Raw genomic sequence first — 17,262 nt, 5'->3', positions numbered from 1 at the left:
TCTGTCTCACACATGCTCCTGCTCATGGTCAGAAGAGAAGCCCGCCTGTGACCAGAACCGCCCGACACCCGGCTCCCACCTGCTCCCAAGCCCTCCATGAGCACAGATGACCCCACCGGGCTCTGAGAGGGACGAGGACAGCCGGGAGGGGGCTTTGTCACACATGGGGCGGCAGCTCTGGGTCCTGCGGTCACCCTTCCTGAGCCCACAGGTGGGGGCGCCTGCCGGCCACCAGGTGATGGGAGACACCAACCAACAGCCTCAGCACCCCCCAACCACCAGCAGCACAGGATGGGTGATGGAGTAGATGTTTTTCTCCTTACTTAAGTCTTGATTTTTAAAAAATTCCCTAAACTAGGGGGTGCCTGGGTGGCTCACTGGGGTATGCACCTGACTCTTGGCCTCAGCTTGGGTCCCGATCTCCGGGTCCTGAGTTCAGGCCCCATGCTGGGCTCCGGGCCCATGTGGCGCACACCGGCCAGCAGGGCCGACCTCAGGAGGCCAGGCTCGCCTCAGGCCAGACCCCGAGAAAACGGATGGAGCCACGAGGGAAATAAACTCCTACAAATACTGCAGGATGACTGATACGACAGAAGGGCAGCCGACCGCCTGGCCCTCCAGGTGCGTGGGCACTACCGCACCCGGTCCCAGACCCAAGGGGGCCTCGCCTCGGAGCGGCACGGTCTGAGAATGTCTTCTCACGAAGGCTGTTTCTCCACCTGCTTTCCTGTGTTCCGTTTCTCTAGTTTTACGATTTTGTCATCTGCACTTATTTCTAAGATAGTGTTTCCAACAGAACACAGTGTTTTCGTTTCCATCAGTGGTCACAGCAACACCGCTCGGGAAGTCCTGACACCGGGCAGCTACAGGCCCTGGTCCTTCCCGGGGTGAAGTCTGGCCCGTACACTGTGGGGCGGCCGGGGCCCAGGCCCGCCGGCCCTGCTCCTCTCCTCCGCTCAGGGACTCTGCAGGCCCCTTAGAAGACAGCTGACTTCACCACGTGTTCATGTGCCTTCTGGGTCTCTCTCCAGGAGCATGCAGGGGGCTCCCGGCGCTGGGGCATGGTGCTGTCCTGGTCCTACCTGTGAGCTCCCCGCATGCTGTCCTGAGGCACCCCCTCCCGCCCCCCGCAGCAGGCCCAGGGCCTGGAGAACGTCAGAGCAGGCACACCTCTCAACACGGCCCTGGGCCTTCCGCGCACAGCACCGCACAGCTCGTGCAGACAGACGGCTCCCTCCCCTCTGCGGACGGCGGCCCCTGCTCAGCAGGTCCCGGGAGCCAGGCCAGGAGATCGCAGTCTGGTGACAGGATCGTGACACAGAGAAACGGTGCCTGGTGCTCACTGAGGGTGCCAGGGCCGCCCCCCACAGCCTGGACGGGGTCCTGCTCCTAACTGGTGCCTCACTGCCTGGCCTCCGGAAGAGGGCCAGCACGGTGGGGACAGTGAGTATATGCGAAGACTCACCGTGAGCTGATGACAGGCGTCCTGGGCTGAGTTCCGGGCAGCAGCACGCACGTCCACCCCCTTGGACCCTTAACCATGGAGGGCTTGACTGTCCTTCCCTCCACCTCAGGAGTCAGGTCCTGCTCAGTCCTCACCCCGCAGATGAGTGGAGGGTGGCCCAGGGTCACCCGCTGGCCCAGGCCTGCCCTATGCAGATGCTTAGAGCTGGGGGGGGGGGAGGGCGCCGCTAGACAGCTGGTGGGCGGGGACACACCCAGAACAGGACAAAACGCCGGCACCCGCTCACCGTGTTGTGGGGGTGCCCCAAATTGCACTGTAGGCCTCCAGCCGTCCCCTCCCCCCAAGGGCAGCTGCTCGCTCCTCTCCACCCCATACTGCGGGGAAAGTTCCAGGCTGAGTGGGTGACGAGGTTCTCGATTCCAACTTCCTACGTGAGCCCTGGAACAGAAGATGCTCTGTGCTGGCTCTGGCTGGGGGCTGAGAAGGAGCCCCAGGAAGCGGCAAACTGCTCCTGGTGCCAACAACGCTCCTCGCTCGGAGCTCGGGCACCCCTGCCTGGCGTCCACAGAGCAGCCCCACACACGTGCGAGTGCGGCCCAGGGCAAGTGGGTCGGCCACAAACTGCTCCTTCCTTCCTCGGGCACCCCCGCACCTGGTCCTGCCCCCAACCTCTCCAGGAAAGACTTCCACGCCTGCGTCTTGGAGGGGATGGTGACTGCAGGAGAGGGCAGAGGCCACGGCAGTGCTGGGGGTCCTGAGGCTCCCCGCAGCCACAGCCACCACTGGGACCCCTGCGTTGGAGGCACTAAACAGCATTCTCCACTCTGGTTCTCATCCAGACAGAAAATGCCAAAGACAGGAGCCACCTGCCAGGACGTTGCCCTGCCCCCACCCACCTGGCCTGTCCCCGTGGCAAGGACATCCGGAGGCCACTTGGAACCAAGCAGCTTGCTCAGGGGACCCTCTCACACCCTGTGAGTCTGTGCTCTAGAACAGCCTCCCTCAGTACCCCCCCAGCCTCACGGCTGAAAGGCCAGCAGACGTTCCCAAAGACCGCGTTCGCCAATTCCCACGAACAGACAACCGATGCAGCTGCACAGAGCCCAGCAAAGAGGAGAGTCGGGTGCTGAAACAGCATTTCGCGGGCGGCCACAACAGGCCTGCATCCGTGTGGTGGGAAAGTTTCCCTAAAACTGAGAGAATGATGAGCAGCACCAAGTTCTCGGGTCAGCTGAATCGTATTCAGAAACAGGAGTAAAATCAAATCCTTTTCGGACACAGAAACAATAGCAAGACTTCCCACCCACAGACCCTACGAGCACTGACTGCTGGAGACCACGGCTGAGCAGGGAGGGAGGGCGGGGGAACAGGAGACCCTGGGACACACTGGCCACGGCTACAAGATCTCCAAGGAGAAAAAGTAACATTTCTGTCCACAACGGCTGCTTCCGTAAGGGAGAGGCATTCTCTGGCCCAAAAGTAGACCAGAGGTGCTGAGTGGCCACAGACTTCCTTACTCGCAGGATTCAGAGCGTACAATGAAACGCTGATCAAACACCAGAGAAAACTTGTAATCGATCCAACAGAAAGCAGGATAGAAAACACTAGAAGGACGTAACCAGAAAAGAGACCTGAGCCCGTCCAGCTGTGTGTGGTGCCGGCCCCCACTGCTAATGGACTCCGTTGGGTCCGCACAGGACCCCGAGTGCAGCGGGCCTGGCGGCCACACCCTCCTCCCTAAGTGGGGCTGTGGGGCTTCCGCTGCCTCGGAGGGAGTCCCTTCCAGCTCCTCACTGGACGTTCCAGAAAACCGCAGAGAAACTCGAGAAACATTTCACCAACTGTGACCATCAGAGGCTCCTTCCTGCTCCGTCCCAGTTATGGAAGGGAAAGCGGCTTCCTGGAAGCAGAAGGGCCAGACTGAGCCTAGTGTGGAGCCGGACGACAGTGCCCTGGGAGAGGGAGCCATGCCCTGCTCCGACACAGAAGACTGGCCTACAGCACCTACTGGAAACGTTTTTACAGGAAAGACTTCCATTTTCGTCAGAATAATGAACCAGACAGCTTGCTCAACACTCTAGAAGAGACCAAACAAACAACATTATGAGGGTTTTAAATAAGGTGAGTCACCTGAGTCCAGTGCTTAAGATGCCGGTCTCCTTCTATCCAACAAAGAAAAAGCATTCAGTGGCCAAAACCCTTGCCAAGAACTACTAGAAAACCCAAAGATATTCAATTATTTGCGAGACAGCATGTGGGGCGGGTGGGTAGAGAGAGGGAGACAGAGAATCCCAAGCAGACTCCCTGTGGAGCAGGGATCCTGGCTCAGGGTCTTGATCTTCTAACCCCAAGATCATGACCTGAGCCAAAACCAAGAGTCGCTGCCTAACCAAGTGTGCCTCCTTGGCAACCCCCAAATTTTTTTAAAGAAATCTATTTGAAGTCAAGGAAATGCTACAGTGCAGGCAGGACCCAAGGGGCCAAGAGCCTAGGAGACCATGGCGAAAAAGAGGGGGCTCCTGCTCGAGGGGGCCTGGGCATCGAGCGTGGAGCCCAGCGGGACTCGAGCACTGGTGTGGCCGCGTGGCATGCCGGGAGCCTGTCCGGGCCACACTCTGGGACTCACAGTGCAGGCCTGGGCTTTAAGGTAACTGTGACTAATGGATTCAGGAAAACAGAAGACAAGATTTAGAATTTCAGCAAAGAAATGGAATCTAAAGGAAGGGCTCAAAGGCAAATGTGAGAGCTGGAAAATACAGAAAGGGAGGCTGGCCCCACCAGCCAGCTCAATGGTGGACGGACACAGCAGAGGACAGCCCCGTCCGCTGGAAGAAAGGCCGCACACTGGCCGTGCACAGAAGCAGAGAGAAAGGGGAAAGCCGAGAGAAACAGGTGTGGAAAGGACACACGCCCAACAGGAGGTGCACAAGGAGACGGACGCAACACCCAGAAACATGACAGCTGGGAACCTCCTCCAAAGAAGACATGGAGCTGCCGTGAGCACTACTGAGCACGGGAAGAGCCAGACAAGAGCCACAGAGACCCCCAGGCTCCGTGTGGGAGGCCGGCCACACTCGACCAGGGCCACCACACCTCTCCTGGAGCAGCAACCCTGAGGACAGGCTGTTCTTCGCTACGCTTTCCAACCTCTGTTCGAAAGCTGGCCAGTCCTTCTAGGGAGACCCAAGCATCCCCAGCCTCTCCCAGAAATCCACCCTCACCCCCACACATGGGTGCTGTCCTCACCCTGTTCCCTTCTCATTCTGCACCCACAGCAGCACTCTTGATTCCCCTCTCCCATCTCCCGGAGCATCCGGCCACTCACCAAAAATCTCAAGTTCCTTCTGTCTCCCCACCCCAGTCACACCAAACCGACCGCTCGAACACCAGCTGACTTGAGCGCAGAATTAGCAGTAACATGGGAAAGGGCTGGGGGACGCGAAGGAAACAGGGAGAACCTGCAGCCAGATTACCTGGGCAGGTGTGAACCATTCTCACGTGGGGGCGGGGATGGGGGCACATCAGGACGGGAACAGGAGACCGAGCAAAGGGGAGCTGCAGCCTGGGCCCACCCGGCTCCCTCCAGCGAGCGCCTCACGTCTCCCCTGTGATGCGGAGGACCTGGAAGCTCCCCGGCGCTCAACAGCACCAGGGAAGGTGCAGAAAGGAGGCTGCGGGTCCCGCGCTCACGCCCGCCACCCTCTGCACTGCGTCCCTCGCCAAACCGCCCTCGCCTGCGGCTCAGAGGACCAAGCTGCCACGCGCCTCGCTGGGGTGGAGCCTCCCCACTGACTACCTTGTGTCCGTCAAGGATGGGGCAGATTCTGAGGCATCTGACGGTTTCGATGGTTGAAAAAACACTTCACGGGAAGAACCCTCCATCATAATCGTTAACAGAGCTTCCAGGACTTCTGAGAAGTCCGAAGTCGTCCTGATTCTTGATACGCAAAGTGACCTGTTTCTCTCTCGAGGGTCGAGTCTCCCGTTTGTCCTTGGTCTCATGGAATTTCAGGCTGACGGGTCTGACTTCACACCGCGTTGGGCGCGTGGTGGCTCTGCGGCGTCTGCTTCTGACTTTGCTGGTAACTTTTTGTCACGCGCGTCTCTCTCTCCTGCCTCTGAAACGGCTACCATCCCAGGGCTGCGCCTCCCAGACAGGCCCTTAAACGTGCTTCTCTCCCATGTCCCAGCTCTACATCCTGCTTTCTGGGAGATTCCAACCTTGGCCTGCGGCCTATGCTGCTGTGGCTCAGTCTCCGCTTCCGAACCCCACAAAGGCTCATCATTTCATGCAGTGCTTCGATTTAGACACAGTTATCCCTGTTCACATCTCGTTCCTTCTAAAACCACTTTCCCAGGCACCTGGGGGCTCAGTAGGTCAAGCCTCTGCCTTTGGTTCAGGTCTCAGGGTCCTGGGATCGAGCCCCAAGTTAGGCTCTCTGCTCAGCAGGGAGCCTGCTTCCCCTCTGCCTTTGTCGCTGCCTGCTTGTGATCTCTGTCAAATAAATAAATAAAATCTTTAAGAAAAGATGTATTTCAGTTCATGGTTACAGGTGTAAATTTGTACTTCTGTCAGAAAACCCAATCAACATTTTCCTCAAAACCACACGCAGGAAAACACTTCAAGATGCATTTCAAATCCAACCAGAAGTCCGGACCGCGCACGCATGTCTGAAAAGTGCGCCAAGTGCCAACTGGGGCGGGGCTGCACAGACTCCGTTGACATGGGGCCCCCGGGGCCACCACAGGGAGGGCGGGAGCCACCGGCATGTCTACCAGCGGTCTGGAGATCAGGGACCCGGTTTCACCACCTAACAAGATGGCCTGCTTCTTGTGTAAGGATGCTTTACCAGAGTTTTAATTATGTTTTAGGAAACTGGTTGATTGATATAATGAATTACTTTTTCCCATTAAATATGATGAAAAATAGTGTTTTCATGCAGAATGTCCGATTTTCAGGATAGGTTACCAGTGTTAAGTGAAAAAACACCTGACTACTTGCTCTGTGTAGACTATATCCCAAGTGCTATGTGAAAATACGGAAAACCATCCCTGCTAAAAGAAGATTCAAGAAATCCATGCCCTGTTAGAGGTTCCCTGACACCAAGGACTTGCTAAACTCAGAAAAGCTCAAACAAGCCACCCTTGCTTTGTTTTTCTACCTGTGGCCCTGCTCAGTATCATACAGAAGGTGATCAAAGAGATGGCAGTTTTCATGGCAAAATTACAAAGCAACATTTCAGTACAGATCTAGTAACAACAAAAAGTGTGTTAGTATTGCAGGAAAGAACAGTGCTTTTTGGTTTTTGTTTTAAAAGGCTTTTATTTATTTGACACAGAGAGAGAGACAGCAAGAAAGAGAGCACAAACAGGGGGAGTCGGGGGAAGGGCGGAGAAGCAGGCTTTCCGTTGAGCAGGGAGCCCGACGCAGGGCTCGATCCCAGGACCCCGGTATCATGACCTGAGCCAAAAGCAGCAGCTCAACCTACTGAGCCACCCAGGCGTCACCCCCCCGCCCCCTGCCAACAAAATACTCTTAAAAATTGAGCCCAACTTTTCATTTCACTCTTGTTGATTTTAGTATCTCCTTAGTGTGTTGTGGTTTTACTTCATTAGACTTTAGTGCACAGGATAAAACGCCAGAACAATCTCATTCTTCGTCTATATTGGCATTATTCTATTTTTTCTTTTTATTTTAAGAATTCATTCATTTATTTGACAGACAGAGATCACAAGTAGGCAGAGAGGCAGGCAGAGAGAGAGGAGGGGAAGCAGGCTCCCTGCTGAGCAGAGAGCACGATGCAGCGGCTTGATCCCAGGACCCTGAGATCATGACCTGAGCCGAAGGCAGATGCTTAACCCATTGAGCCCCCCAGGCGCCCCTATTTTTCTTATTTATAAAAGTAAAATTCACAATTAGCTATATTTTTCTAACTTCCATAATCTTTGTACTCATCCCACTTAAGTACAAAAATTCAAAACACAGTTCCTCTAATAAACCATTAGAGGCATGCCTCCAGAACAAAGCAAGTTTCACACTAAAGTTAATCCAGTGAATATGTTTGTTTCCCAGTTCATATAAAGTTATCTTTACAGTGCACTGTCATCCATTAAGTATGCAGTAGAAACAACGTACATAACCTGACATAAAAAATACCTTAAATCGTCTGCCTTTGGCTCCAGTCATGATCCCGGGGTCCTGGGATCGAGCCCCATGTCGGCTTCTCCCCGTTTGTGCTCTCTCCCTCTCTCTCCCTGTCACATAAATAAAATCTTTTAAAAAATACTTTATTGCTAAAAAAAAATGCTATTATCTGAGCTTTCAGGAGCTGTCATCACTGATCACAGATCACTGTAATGAGTATAATGGAAAAGTTTCTAATATTGCAAGAATTATCAATATATGACCCACAGGGGACACCTGGGTGGCTCAGTTGGTTAAGCGGCTGCCTTCGGCTCAGGTCATGATCCCAGCGTCCTGGGATAGAGTCCCACATCGGGCTCCTTGCTCGGTGGGGAGGCTGCTTCTCTCTCTGTCTCTGCCTGCCTCTCTGTCTGCCTGTGCGCGCGCGCTCGCTCTCTCTGACTAATAAATAAATTTTAAAAATCTTATAAATAAAACTAATAAATAAATAAAATATTTATATATGTGTGTGTGTGTGTGTGTGTGTATATATATATATATATATATGACCCACAGACATGAAGTGAGCAAATGCTGGTGGAAAAATGACACAGATAGACTTGCTTGATGCAGGGTTGCTACAAACTTTCAATATGTAAAAAACAAAAACAAAAACATAGTATCTGCAAAGTGCAACAGAGTGAAGATGAGAAGATAAGATGTTCTTATATTTAATTTTAAAAGTTAAATGCTGGAGGGGCGCCTGGGTGGCTCAGTGGGTTAAAGCCTCTGCCTTCGGCTCGGGTCATGATCTCAGGGTCCTGGGATCGAGCGCCACATCGGGCTCTCTGCTCAGCGGGAAGCCTGCTTCCTCCTCTCTCTCTGCCTGCGCCTCTCTGCCTACATGTGATCTCTCTCTCTCTGTCAAATAAATAAAATATTTTTTTTAAAAAAAGCATTCCTTTACAAAAAAAATGAAGTTAAATGCTGGAGCGTCTGAGTGACTCGGCTGCACATCTGCCTTCTGTTCAGGTCATGATCCCGGGGTCCTGGGATCCAGTCCCACCTCAGGCTCCCTGCTCAGTGGGGAGTCTGCCTCTCCCTCTGCTGCTCCCCCTGCTTGTGGCTCTTGCTCTCTCTCAAATAAATACTATCTTTTTTAATAATTTAAAAATTAAAAGATAAATATGCAATTTTGGATGCTCTTCTAGCTCAGAAGCTGGTTCCATGTGTGCACGGGCACCTCAAGAGACCGCTGGTCTCTTTTTTTGGAGTCATTTATCTTTGGGGTCTCCCTGGGCACCAACTCTCACAGAAATGATCTGGGAGGTGGTTTGTGAGAGGTTCCTAGGCACAGGATTGCACGTGGAAAGCCCACACCCCTTCCAGTTCCTGGGGCCAGCCTGTGGCATGGGGATCCCTAAGTGGTGAGCACTGGTCCGCTGGACCTCCAGGCAGCAGAACCGGGAGGTGATGCCCAGGAATACATCAAAGGCACCTCCGGGAGGAAACACCATGTGGCCGCCATGCCCACCTGGCCCTTGCAGGAACAAAGGCCGCAGCCTGAGCAGATACCTATTGGTCCCCCAGCCCTGCCTTGCTCACAGTGCACATTCCCTGACCTCACTCACTGCTGCCCAACGCCCCACCACGCCCCCTCCCATTAAATACGACCTTTGTCCTCTAAAAGCAAGTCAGGGAGGGTTTATTTAGGAAGCAAACCCAGGAACCCACGCTCCCGCCACACACAGAAGCTAGCTCTACGAGACCCGACAGTGTCCCTGAGGCAGAGGCTGGCTGTCCCCAGGACGTGGCTGCGGCAGGAGACCAGAAGCCTGGGGACACCAGCGGCCACAGCTGCAGTCCGCAACCTGGAGGGTCACAGCTCCTCCACAGGTCCCTGTGGCACCGGCAGCTGCCCGACGCCCTTGGCCTCTTCCAGCACGTCGGCCGCACCACCAAGCAGCGCTCCAATTCCCGCAGACCAGCGCCCTACAAACCCGACTCAATTCAGATCCGTCCACCTGCCACGGGCATCAGATCCCACAGGTTAAGGATTTGGTCCCATGAGACAGCCCCCACTTCAGACGCCAGCTGCAAGTCTGGGTTATCACTGGGTCTTCTGACCAACTGGGCTAGAATACAAGCCGGAGGTCCCCATGACCCCCTCCTCAGGTTCCGCTAACCCTAGAGGGTTTGGTGCCAGAGGGGCTCACAGAATGCAGGAGCCAGTCTACCCACTAGATTACCAGCTTACGACAAAGGATAGGAATCAGCCAGATGGAGAGACACACCAGTCAAGGTCCCAAACAAAGGAGATTCTGTCCCCGTGGAGTCTGGGGTGTGCCACCCTCCCCGCACACAGATGCATCCTGGTTCACCCACTCAGAAGCTCTCCAAAGCCTGGCCCTCTGTGTTTTTAATGAGGCATCCTTAGCAGGCACAACTGATGAAATCACTGGGCATCGGTGACTAGACTCCATCTCCAGCCCATCTCCCCTCCCCTGAGGTCAGGGGGTAGGAACTGAAGTTCCAACCCTCTGATCCCATGACTGGGCCACCAGCCCCCATCACGAGGGACTTTCCAAAAGTTCCCTCTTTAATGCAAGACGCCAGCTTCACCCTGACAGCCCTGAGGCAATTTCAGGAACTGAGCACGGACACCGAACATGCAACGAAGATGCTGCCCCTACTTACTGCTTTGGGGATTCCACGGGGTTTGGGAACTGTGAGTCAGAACCCCAGAGAGACCAAACGTTTGCTGACTGTAAGTCACAGAGACGGCCCTGGGCCCTTCAGCACATTACCACACACCCGTGCCTGCGGGGACGGGACTCTCTCCGCACCCTCCAGGCAACAGGCCTGCAATGGCAGCTCAGGGCCGTCTCCAGCTGCCGACGCTGCGGTCAGTTGTCACCGCAGCACAGAACTAGGGAGCAATCCCTCCCCTTTGAGAAGTTCCGCCGTTGTCATTCCTTGTCTCTCGTTACCCCTTCCCTTCAGATACTCCCATATTAAAAACCGCGGCGGAGAGAGCCCGCCCCTTTGCTCTGGCTGACACAGTCCCCACATGTGCCACGACCATGGTCTCCACTTCCTCACCTTCCCCGATCCCAATCCCCCCAAACCCCTCACCCGTGTTGCCGCCACTCTGCAGGCCCAAGAACTCCCAAGCCACTGACTGGCGTTAATGTCACCGAAGGACCAAGACCTCGTAAAGGTGATGCTTCTCGCACACGCGACCGAAGGGAAACGACCGAAGGGAAACGACCGAAGGGAAAGCGACTGAAGGGAAAGCGACTGAAGGGAAAGCGACCGAGGGGAAACGACAGAAGGGAAAGCGACCGAAAGGAAAGCGACAGAAGGGAAAGCTGGTAAAACGGACTCCGGCACAACTCAAACCTGTGGGGATGCCGGTGGCTCGGTAGGCTGGGCGCCTGCCTTTGGCTCAGGTCATGATCTTGGGGTCCTGGGATGGAGCCCCGTGTCCGGCTTCCTGCTCAGCGTGGAGTCTGCTTCTCCCTCTGCCTCTCTCCCCCTCCCCACCCAGCTCGTGCTCTCTCCCTAAAAAAAATTCAAAATTGTGCTTCAACTGACATCATCAAGACAGTGAAAAGACAAGCCACGGACAACAAATCACACATCTGGTGAATAATCTGTACACACAACGTGCTGAAGACTCCACAACAAGAAGAAAAACAGCCCGGGCAACTCCCCTGGGTCCCCTCCCTCTTCCGGAGCTTTGTACTCTCAATAAACGTGGCTTCACTGTCACTCACAAGAAGAAGAAAAGGAAGGAGGAGGAGGAGAAGAAAAACTCAATTAAAAACCAAGCAAAGAGTATGAACAGACATTTCTTCAAAGAAGACGTACGAATGGCAAAGCAAATAAAGATGCTCATCACCACGGGTCATCAGGGAAACGCAGACCAGAGCCACAGTGTGATGCCAGCTCATACCCCCAGGACGGCTACCACCAAGCAGGTGGACGATAACAAGAGTTGGGGGATGTGCAGAAGTGGGAGCTCCCGTTCACAGCTGGTGGGCATGCACGACGATGCAGCCTCTTTGGAAAACAATTTGGCAGTTTCTTAAAAAGTTAAAACATAAATTCACCACATGACAGGTGTTCCCACGAAGAGGGAGCACTCACAGCGACACCACTCGCCAGAGCCAAAGCCTGGAAGACCCTGGGTCCACCCCACTGAGGAGATCATTACAACAAGACGCTCGAGCAGTCACGTAACCCTTCACCCAAAAAGTGCCGTGTGGTGTGACCGCACTTACACGAAACGTCCTGCTCAAACACGGCGGCGGAGACAGAAGGCAGGGGAGTGCCTGGCCGTGGCGGGAACAAGCCTCGCACGATCATCTGGGGTCCTGCCGACGCTCTGAGACTGGGCACGCACAAGTCTGCATTTACTGAAGCCACTGAACTGCACCCTTCAAACAGGAGGACTCGGTACGTAAATTACAGGCGGATGAGGCCGTTGAAGACGTCACAGGACGAATGCTAGCTCTGGGCGGCTTCTCTCCCGCTTTCACCACACACTGCAGGACTCCGTACCACTCCCTGCTGGCATCTGACGCCCCTCTCTCTGCAAGCACCCCGCGGGGGCGTCGACTCCAGCCAGCGTGCCCCACTGATGACCTCGCGTCTGAGCACCACCTGCCCGCTCAGCTCTCTGCCAGCAGTCCCACCGCACACGTGCCCGCTCAGCGCATCCTCTAAGCCTCCTCCACGAGGGACCAGCTGTAGTCCCCACTTACCGACGAGGAAGCGAAGGCAACATCCAGCTGGTCCAGCTCTGTGACACGGAGAAGGAACCCTCTGCTCGGCTGCAGCACGTCAGCGCACGCTGCAGACACCTGTGTAGGACAGGGACCCAGCAAGATGCAGTGCTCGTGGGGCACCTGGGTGGCTCCGTGGGTTAAAGCCTCTACCTTCGGCTCAGGTCATGATCCCAGGGTCCTGGGATCGAGCCCCGCATCGGGCTCTCTGCTCAGCGGGTTGCCTGCTTCTTCCTCTCTCTCTGCCTGCCTCTCTGCCTGCTTGTGATCTCTGTCAAATAAATAATAAAATAAAGATCTTTAAAAAAAAAAAAAAAAAAGATGCAGTGCTCGTGGCGGGCATCCGCCCTGGAAGCTGTGGGACCCCGTCAGTGCCAGGCACCAGGTAAAGGTCGGTCCTGAGGTCAGAGACCTGGACTGGAAACCCTCCTTTGTGGGCACACGCCCCGCCGCCCTGACTCCGTGTCTATGTCTGCACCGCAGGGAACAGTTCTGCTTCTCCTGACTGCCCATCGCAGTGGCCCTCGGGCCTTTGCTCGTGCTGTCCTTCCTTCCCCGAACACTGTCCAACGAGCAGGGCACGGCATCACATCTTCAAAGAGCCCTCCCTGGAAATACACGCCCTGGCTTCCTCTGAGTCATGGCTGCAGCAGACGCACGTCGCCAGGACCAGGCGTGCCCAGAGCCTCCAGCACTCTGGGCCAGGATGGCATGTTCATCTGTCTCCCTCTTGATAGAGCACAGTCTGGACGCCTTTGTGCTGATCCTTCTTCAAATGTGAAAATTCTGCATCCACATGGGTGGGGAGGGAAACAGTCTGTCTGTACGTGAAATTTCGTAGTCGCCATGCTAATGGTGGCAGTGTGCCGAACACGATCACCTGTCCTCATTTCACTGTTACAGACCCCCAGGGGCGCTTTCCCCCTGTGCCACCGTGCAAGAGCTCCCTGCTCGCTGTTCCCACGGGACCTAGGATGTCGGCTCTCGGCAGCCCACAGCCACCCACCCACTAGCCTGGAACTGTCTGTGTGTGACGTATGTGAATGTGGAGGGAGGTGTTCCTCATAAAACAGCAACCTGGACACGGCTTTAAACTCGGCCAGGGTAGGAATGTCCAAGGATGCGGGAAAGAATAACACTGCAAAGACTCTGAGAACTTATGTGAACCAGAGGACAGAGTGCATGAGGAACGGGAGGCACTCGCCAGCCGGGACACCCAGGTGGCTGCCGTATAGCCAGGGACTCTGGAGACACAGCCGAAGCCACGCCGGCCAGCAACTGGGCAAGTCCAAGTTGCGTGAGTAAATGCAGATTCTGCATTCTGCTCAGCATGAGAGTACTGTGCCACAGTTCCTCCCGAGAGTACTGTGCCACGGGCGCGGGGTACGTTCCTCCCGAACAGCCCTCGTGACCATAGATTTAAAGATCCTTAAATTAAAAAAAAAAATTTAGGGCGCCTGGGTGGCTCAGTGGGTTAAGCCGCTGCCTTTGGCTCAGGTCATGATCTCAGGGTCCTGAGATCGAGTCCCACGTCGGGCTCTTTGCTCAGCGGGAGCCTGCTTCCTTCTCTCTCTGTGCCTGCCTTTCTGTCTATTTGTGATCTCGCTCTGTCAAATAAATAAATAAAATCTTTAAAAAAAAAAATTTAGCAAACTGAACCCAAGTGTAAAGGATATCGAATCACACCCTACTGGGGTTTATATCAGGACGGCAAGGTTGGTATAACATTCAAAAATTAATCAGTGTCATTAACCATATTTTTAAAAAGACCAAGAAAAGAAAAAATACATGATCGTTACAGTAGAGGCCAAGAGAGCATCTAACAAATCCACCAGTCGTTTTAATCAATCTCAAAGCGAAGTAATAATAGAAGAAAACTCCTCAACCTGAAAAAGGGTATTGATACAAAACCTACACACATACTAACCAGTGAAGGACTGAATGCCTCTCCCTCTGATCAAAAGTAAGGACAGGACAGTCACTCTCAGACTTCCTTAGGACATTTTACTGGATGTCCAAGGCAATGCAATAGGCAAGAGAAAGAAAGAAAAGGCACCTAGATTGGAAAGGAAGAAAAGAAACTACCTTTAGTCACAGACAAAATGACTGCACATAATAAAAAAATCATATATTATGTTTAATATCAGTGGTAAGTTTTAATATTTAATATTAGGGATAAATTCAGCAAAATATATGCACTGACTGCTATAAAGTACTAATGAAAGAAATTTAAGTGGTTCTCAATTTATGGAGAGGTATACTAGGTTCATGGATTAGAAGGTTCAATCTATCTGATCCCAAGCAACTCACTCTTCCCACAGGGATTGACCTCAAAATCAGTCCCCGGTAGACTTTCTGCAAATCTCCATCCTAGAGTCTGCTTTCCAGGGAACCCAACATGGACAGTAATTAAAACTGACCCTTGAACAATGCAGGAGTTAGGGGTGCCACCTGCCCCAACTTGAAAATCTGCATGTAACTTTTGACACTCTCAAAACTTACTACTAAACCCTGTTAACCAGAAGATGCACCAATAACATTAACAGTTAACACAGATTTTGTAGGGCATATGTATTATATTCCATATTCTTACAATAAAGTAAGCTAAAGAAAAGAAGATGTATTAAAAAAATCATAAGGAAGGGATGCCTGGGTGGTTCAGTGGGTTAAGCATCTGCCTTCCGCTCAGCTCATGATCTCAGGGTCCCGGGATGGAGCCCCATGTCGGGCTCCCTGCTCATCAGGGAGTCTGCTTCTCTGTCTCTCTCTGCCCCTCCCCCTCCGCTTGTGTGCGCACGTGCGCGCGCTCTCTCTCCCTCAAATAAATAAAAATATTTTCTAGGGCGCCTGGGTGGCTCAGTGGGTTAAGCCTCTGCCTTCAGCTCAGGTCATGATCTCAAGATCCTGGGATCGAGTCCCACATCGGGCTCTCTGCTCGGCAGGGAGCCTACTTCCTCCTCTCTTTCTCTGCCTGCCTCTCTGCCTACTTGTGATTTCTCTCTGTCAAATAAATAAATAAAATCTTAAAAAAATATATTTTCTAAAATCATAAGGAAGAGAAAACACATTTACAGTACCACACTGTACTTATTTTTTTAAAAACCTGCACAAAGTGGAATCTGTGCAGTTCATACCTGCGTTGTTCAAGGATCAAGTTTATAAATTTGTAAAGGAAAGAGAGGAGACGGATATAATAATTACAGCTACTAGACGACCAGCAACACGCCATCCGAGACAGTTAAAAGTATGATGTGCGTAACTAGATTAACACAGTGAAGGCTGCGAGAAAAACAACCAGGTAACCCCCACACGTGCTTCAAAGCTGTGCTTTTGAAGAATGTGGGTTTTTTTTTTTAAGATTTATTTATTTGAGAGAGAGAGAAGGTGCCAGTGAGTAGGAGGAGCGGAGGAAGGGAGAGGGTCTCAAGCCAACTCTGCGCTGAGCGCCGAGCCTGATGGGGAGATCAAGCTCACGACCCTGAGATCAGGACCTGACGGAAACCAAGAGTCAGAGGCTTCACTGACTGAGCGATCCAGGCTCAGAAAGAAAAATAAAAGAAAAATGTTTTCTTTATACAATGGATAAAATCATATAAATTTGCCATTTTCCAGCCATTTTTCTAACCTTACAAAAACGGTAATTTCACATGGTTCCCATGGTTCAACTTTGTATTTCCCGAGTCAAACCCAATCACAACAAAATATGAGTCAGGCTAACGAATGCTCCCTTTTCAATCATCACTGGCCCTAGCATCTAAGTGTGAAAACCCTAAGTTCAAAATTCAAGAGTCTAAAATGAAGACATTTTCTAGACTTTTCATGCAGTCTGATTCCAAACAATCTTCTGAGGAACTCTGGCCTTGGCTCGTTCTCTGGCGTCAACCTCCCCATGTTGACAGGGAACCTCACCAACCACACTGGGAGGCTTGCCAAGCACAGGGCCACACGGCTTCCGCACCACTTCCCCGGCTGCCTCAAGGGCTCCTGCCCTTCCAACTGGGGGTCCCCCAGGTTCTTTTCCCTCTACACCATCCCCTTTGAACTCCTGGTTCTCTTTCCACTGTTTCCAATATGCCTTCTCTGGAGCTAAGTGCAGAACCTCCGCTCGACCGCTTCTCACCCAAAGGCCAGGAGGCCCTACCCTGGACGGTACTCCCCAGAGAACTCCCCTTCTCAGATCTCCTTCCCAAACGCAGCACACACCTGCGCCGCACAACCATCCTGTCTGCGGCAGCAGCACGGTGTGCTGTCCCTGCTCAAGAGCGTGGGGCGCTCCTGGGCCCCTCCCCTAGCACCAGGTCACCCCTGCTGGTCTCAACAGCAGACACCAGTCCCGTATTCCCACACTTCACAGCCTCTCACGCACATTCAGGACTGAATTCCCTCTTGCTGGCCACGGGTTAAATAGCAGAAGGCTCTTCACGCTTTCGGCCTCCTCTCCCCCAATCCATCTCACCCCCTTGGCCACACTCAAGAATCTCCCACAAGGCCAGCCAACATCACCTCACATGGTACCCCCCAAATAAAGGGCTGCCCCTTAGACTAACACCTTCCAGAATTGTGCTGTACGAGGCAGTTGCTATGGGCCACTGCAGCTATCTACATTTAAAATTCATCAAGATGAAATAACGTTTAACATTCCACCCCACAAACCACACTTCAGCCCTCGATAGCCATGTGCGGCTAGTGACTTGTGTTCCTGGAGAGTGTGCATGTCGAGAACCATTTCCCACTACTCTGTTCCAATAAAAACATTTTTCTGATTGCTCCTCAATTATGCTTCCCACTTGCCAGGCCCCACTCTTATGTTTGCTGTCCTTCACGAAGGCCTCAAGGAGTCCCCTGGGGTGATCACCAGCCACCCCCCCCCCACTTCCAGACAT

At 53.2% G+C, this 17,262-nt stretch overlaps 1 protein-coding gene across 7 annotated transcripts in view; it reads right to left on the bottom strand.

Moving 5' to 3' along the window:
• The window catches only part of ARHGAP39 (Rho GTPase activating protein 39), a 96,889-nt gene that overhangs the window by 65,506 nt on the left and 14,121 nt on the right, over positions 1–17,262 (bottom strand). The window contains exon 2 of one of the 7 annotated variants that reach the window (XM_046023797.1): positions 1,466–3,542. The exons of the other annotated variants lie outside the window; for them this stretch is intronic. The gene's annotated coding sequence lies outside the window, so the exon portion shown is untranslated. The remainder of the gene's footprint in view (positions 1–1,465; positions 3,543–17,262) is intronic. 7 annotated transcript variants of the gene reach the window in all.

This window comes from Meles meles, chromosome 1, assembly GCF_922984935.1.
Source record: "Meles meles chromosome 1, mMelMel3.1 paternal haplotype, whole genome shotgun sequence".
Classification (NCBI taxonomy): Eukaryota; Metazoa; Chordata; class Mammalia; order Carnivora; family Mustelidae; genus Meles; species Meles meles.
Note: the sequence above shows the minus strand (reverse complement) of the source record. Positions and strands in the feature narration are given on the sequence as shown.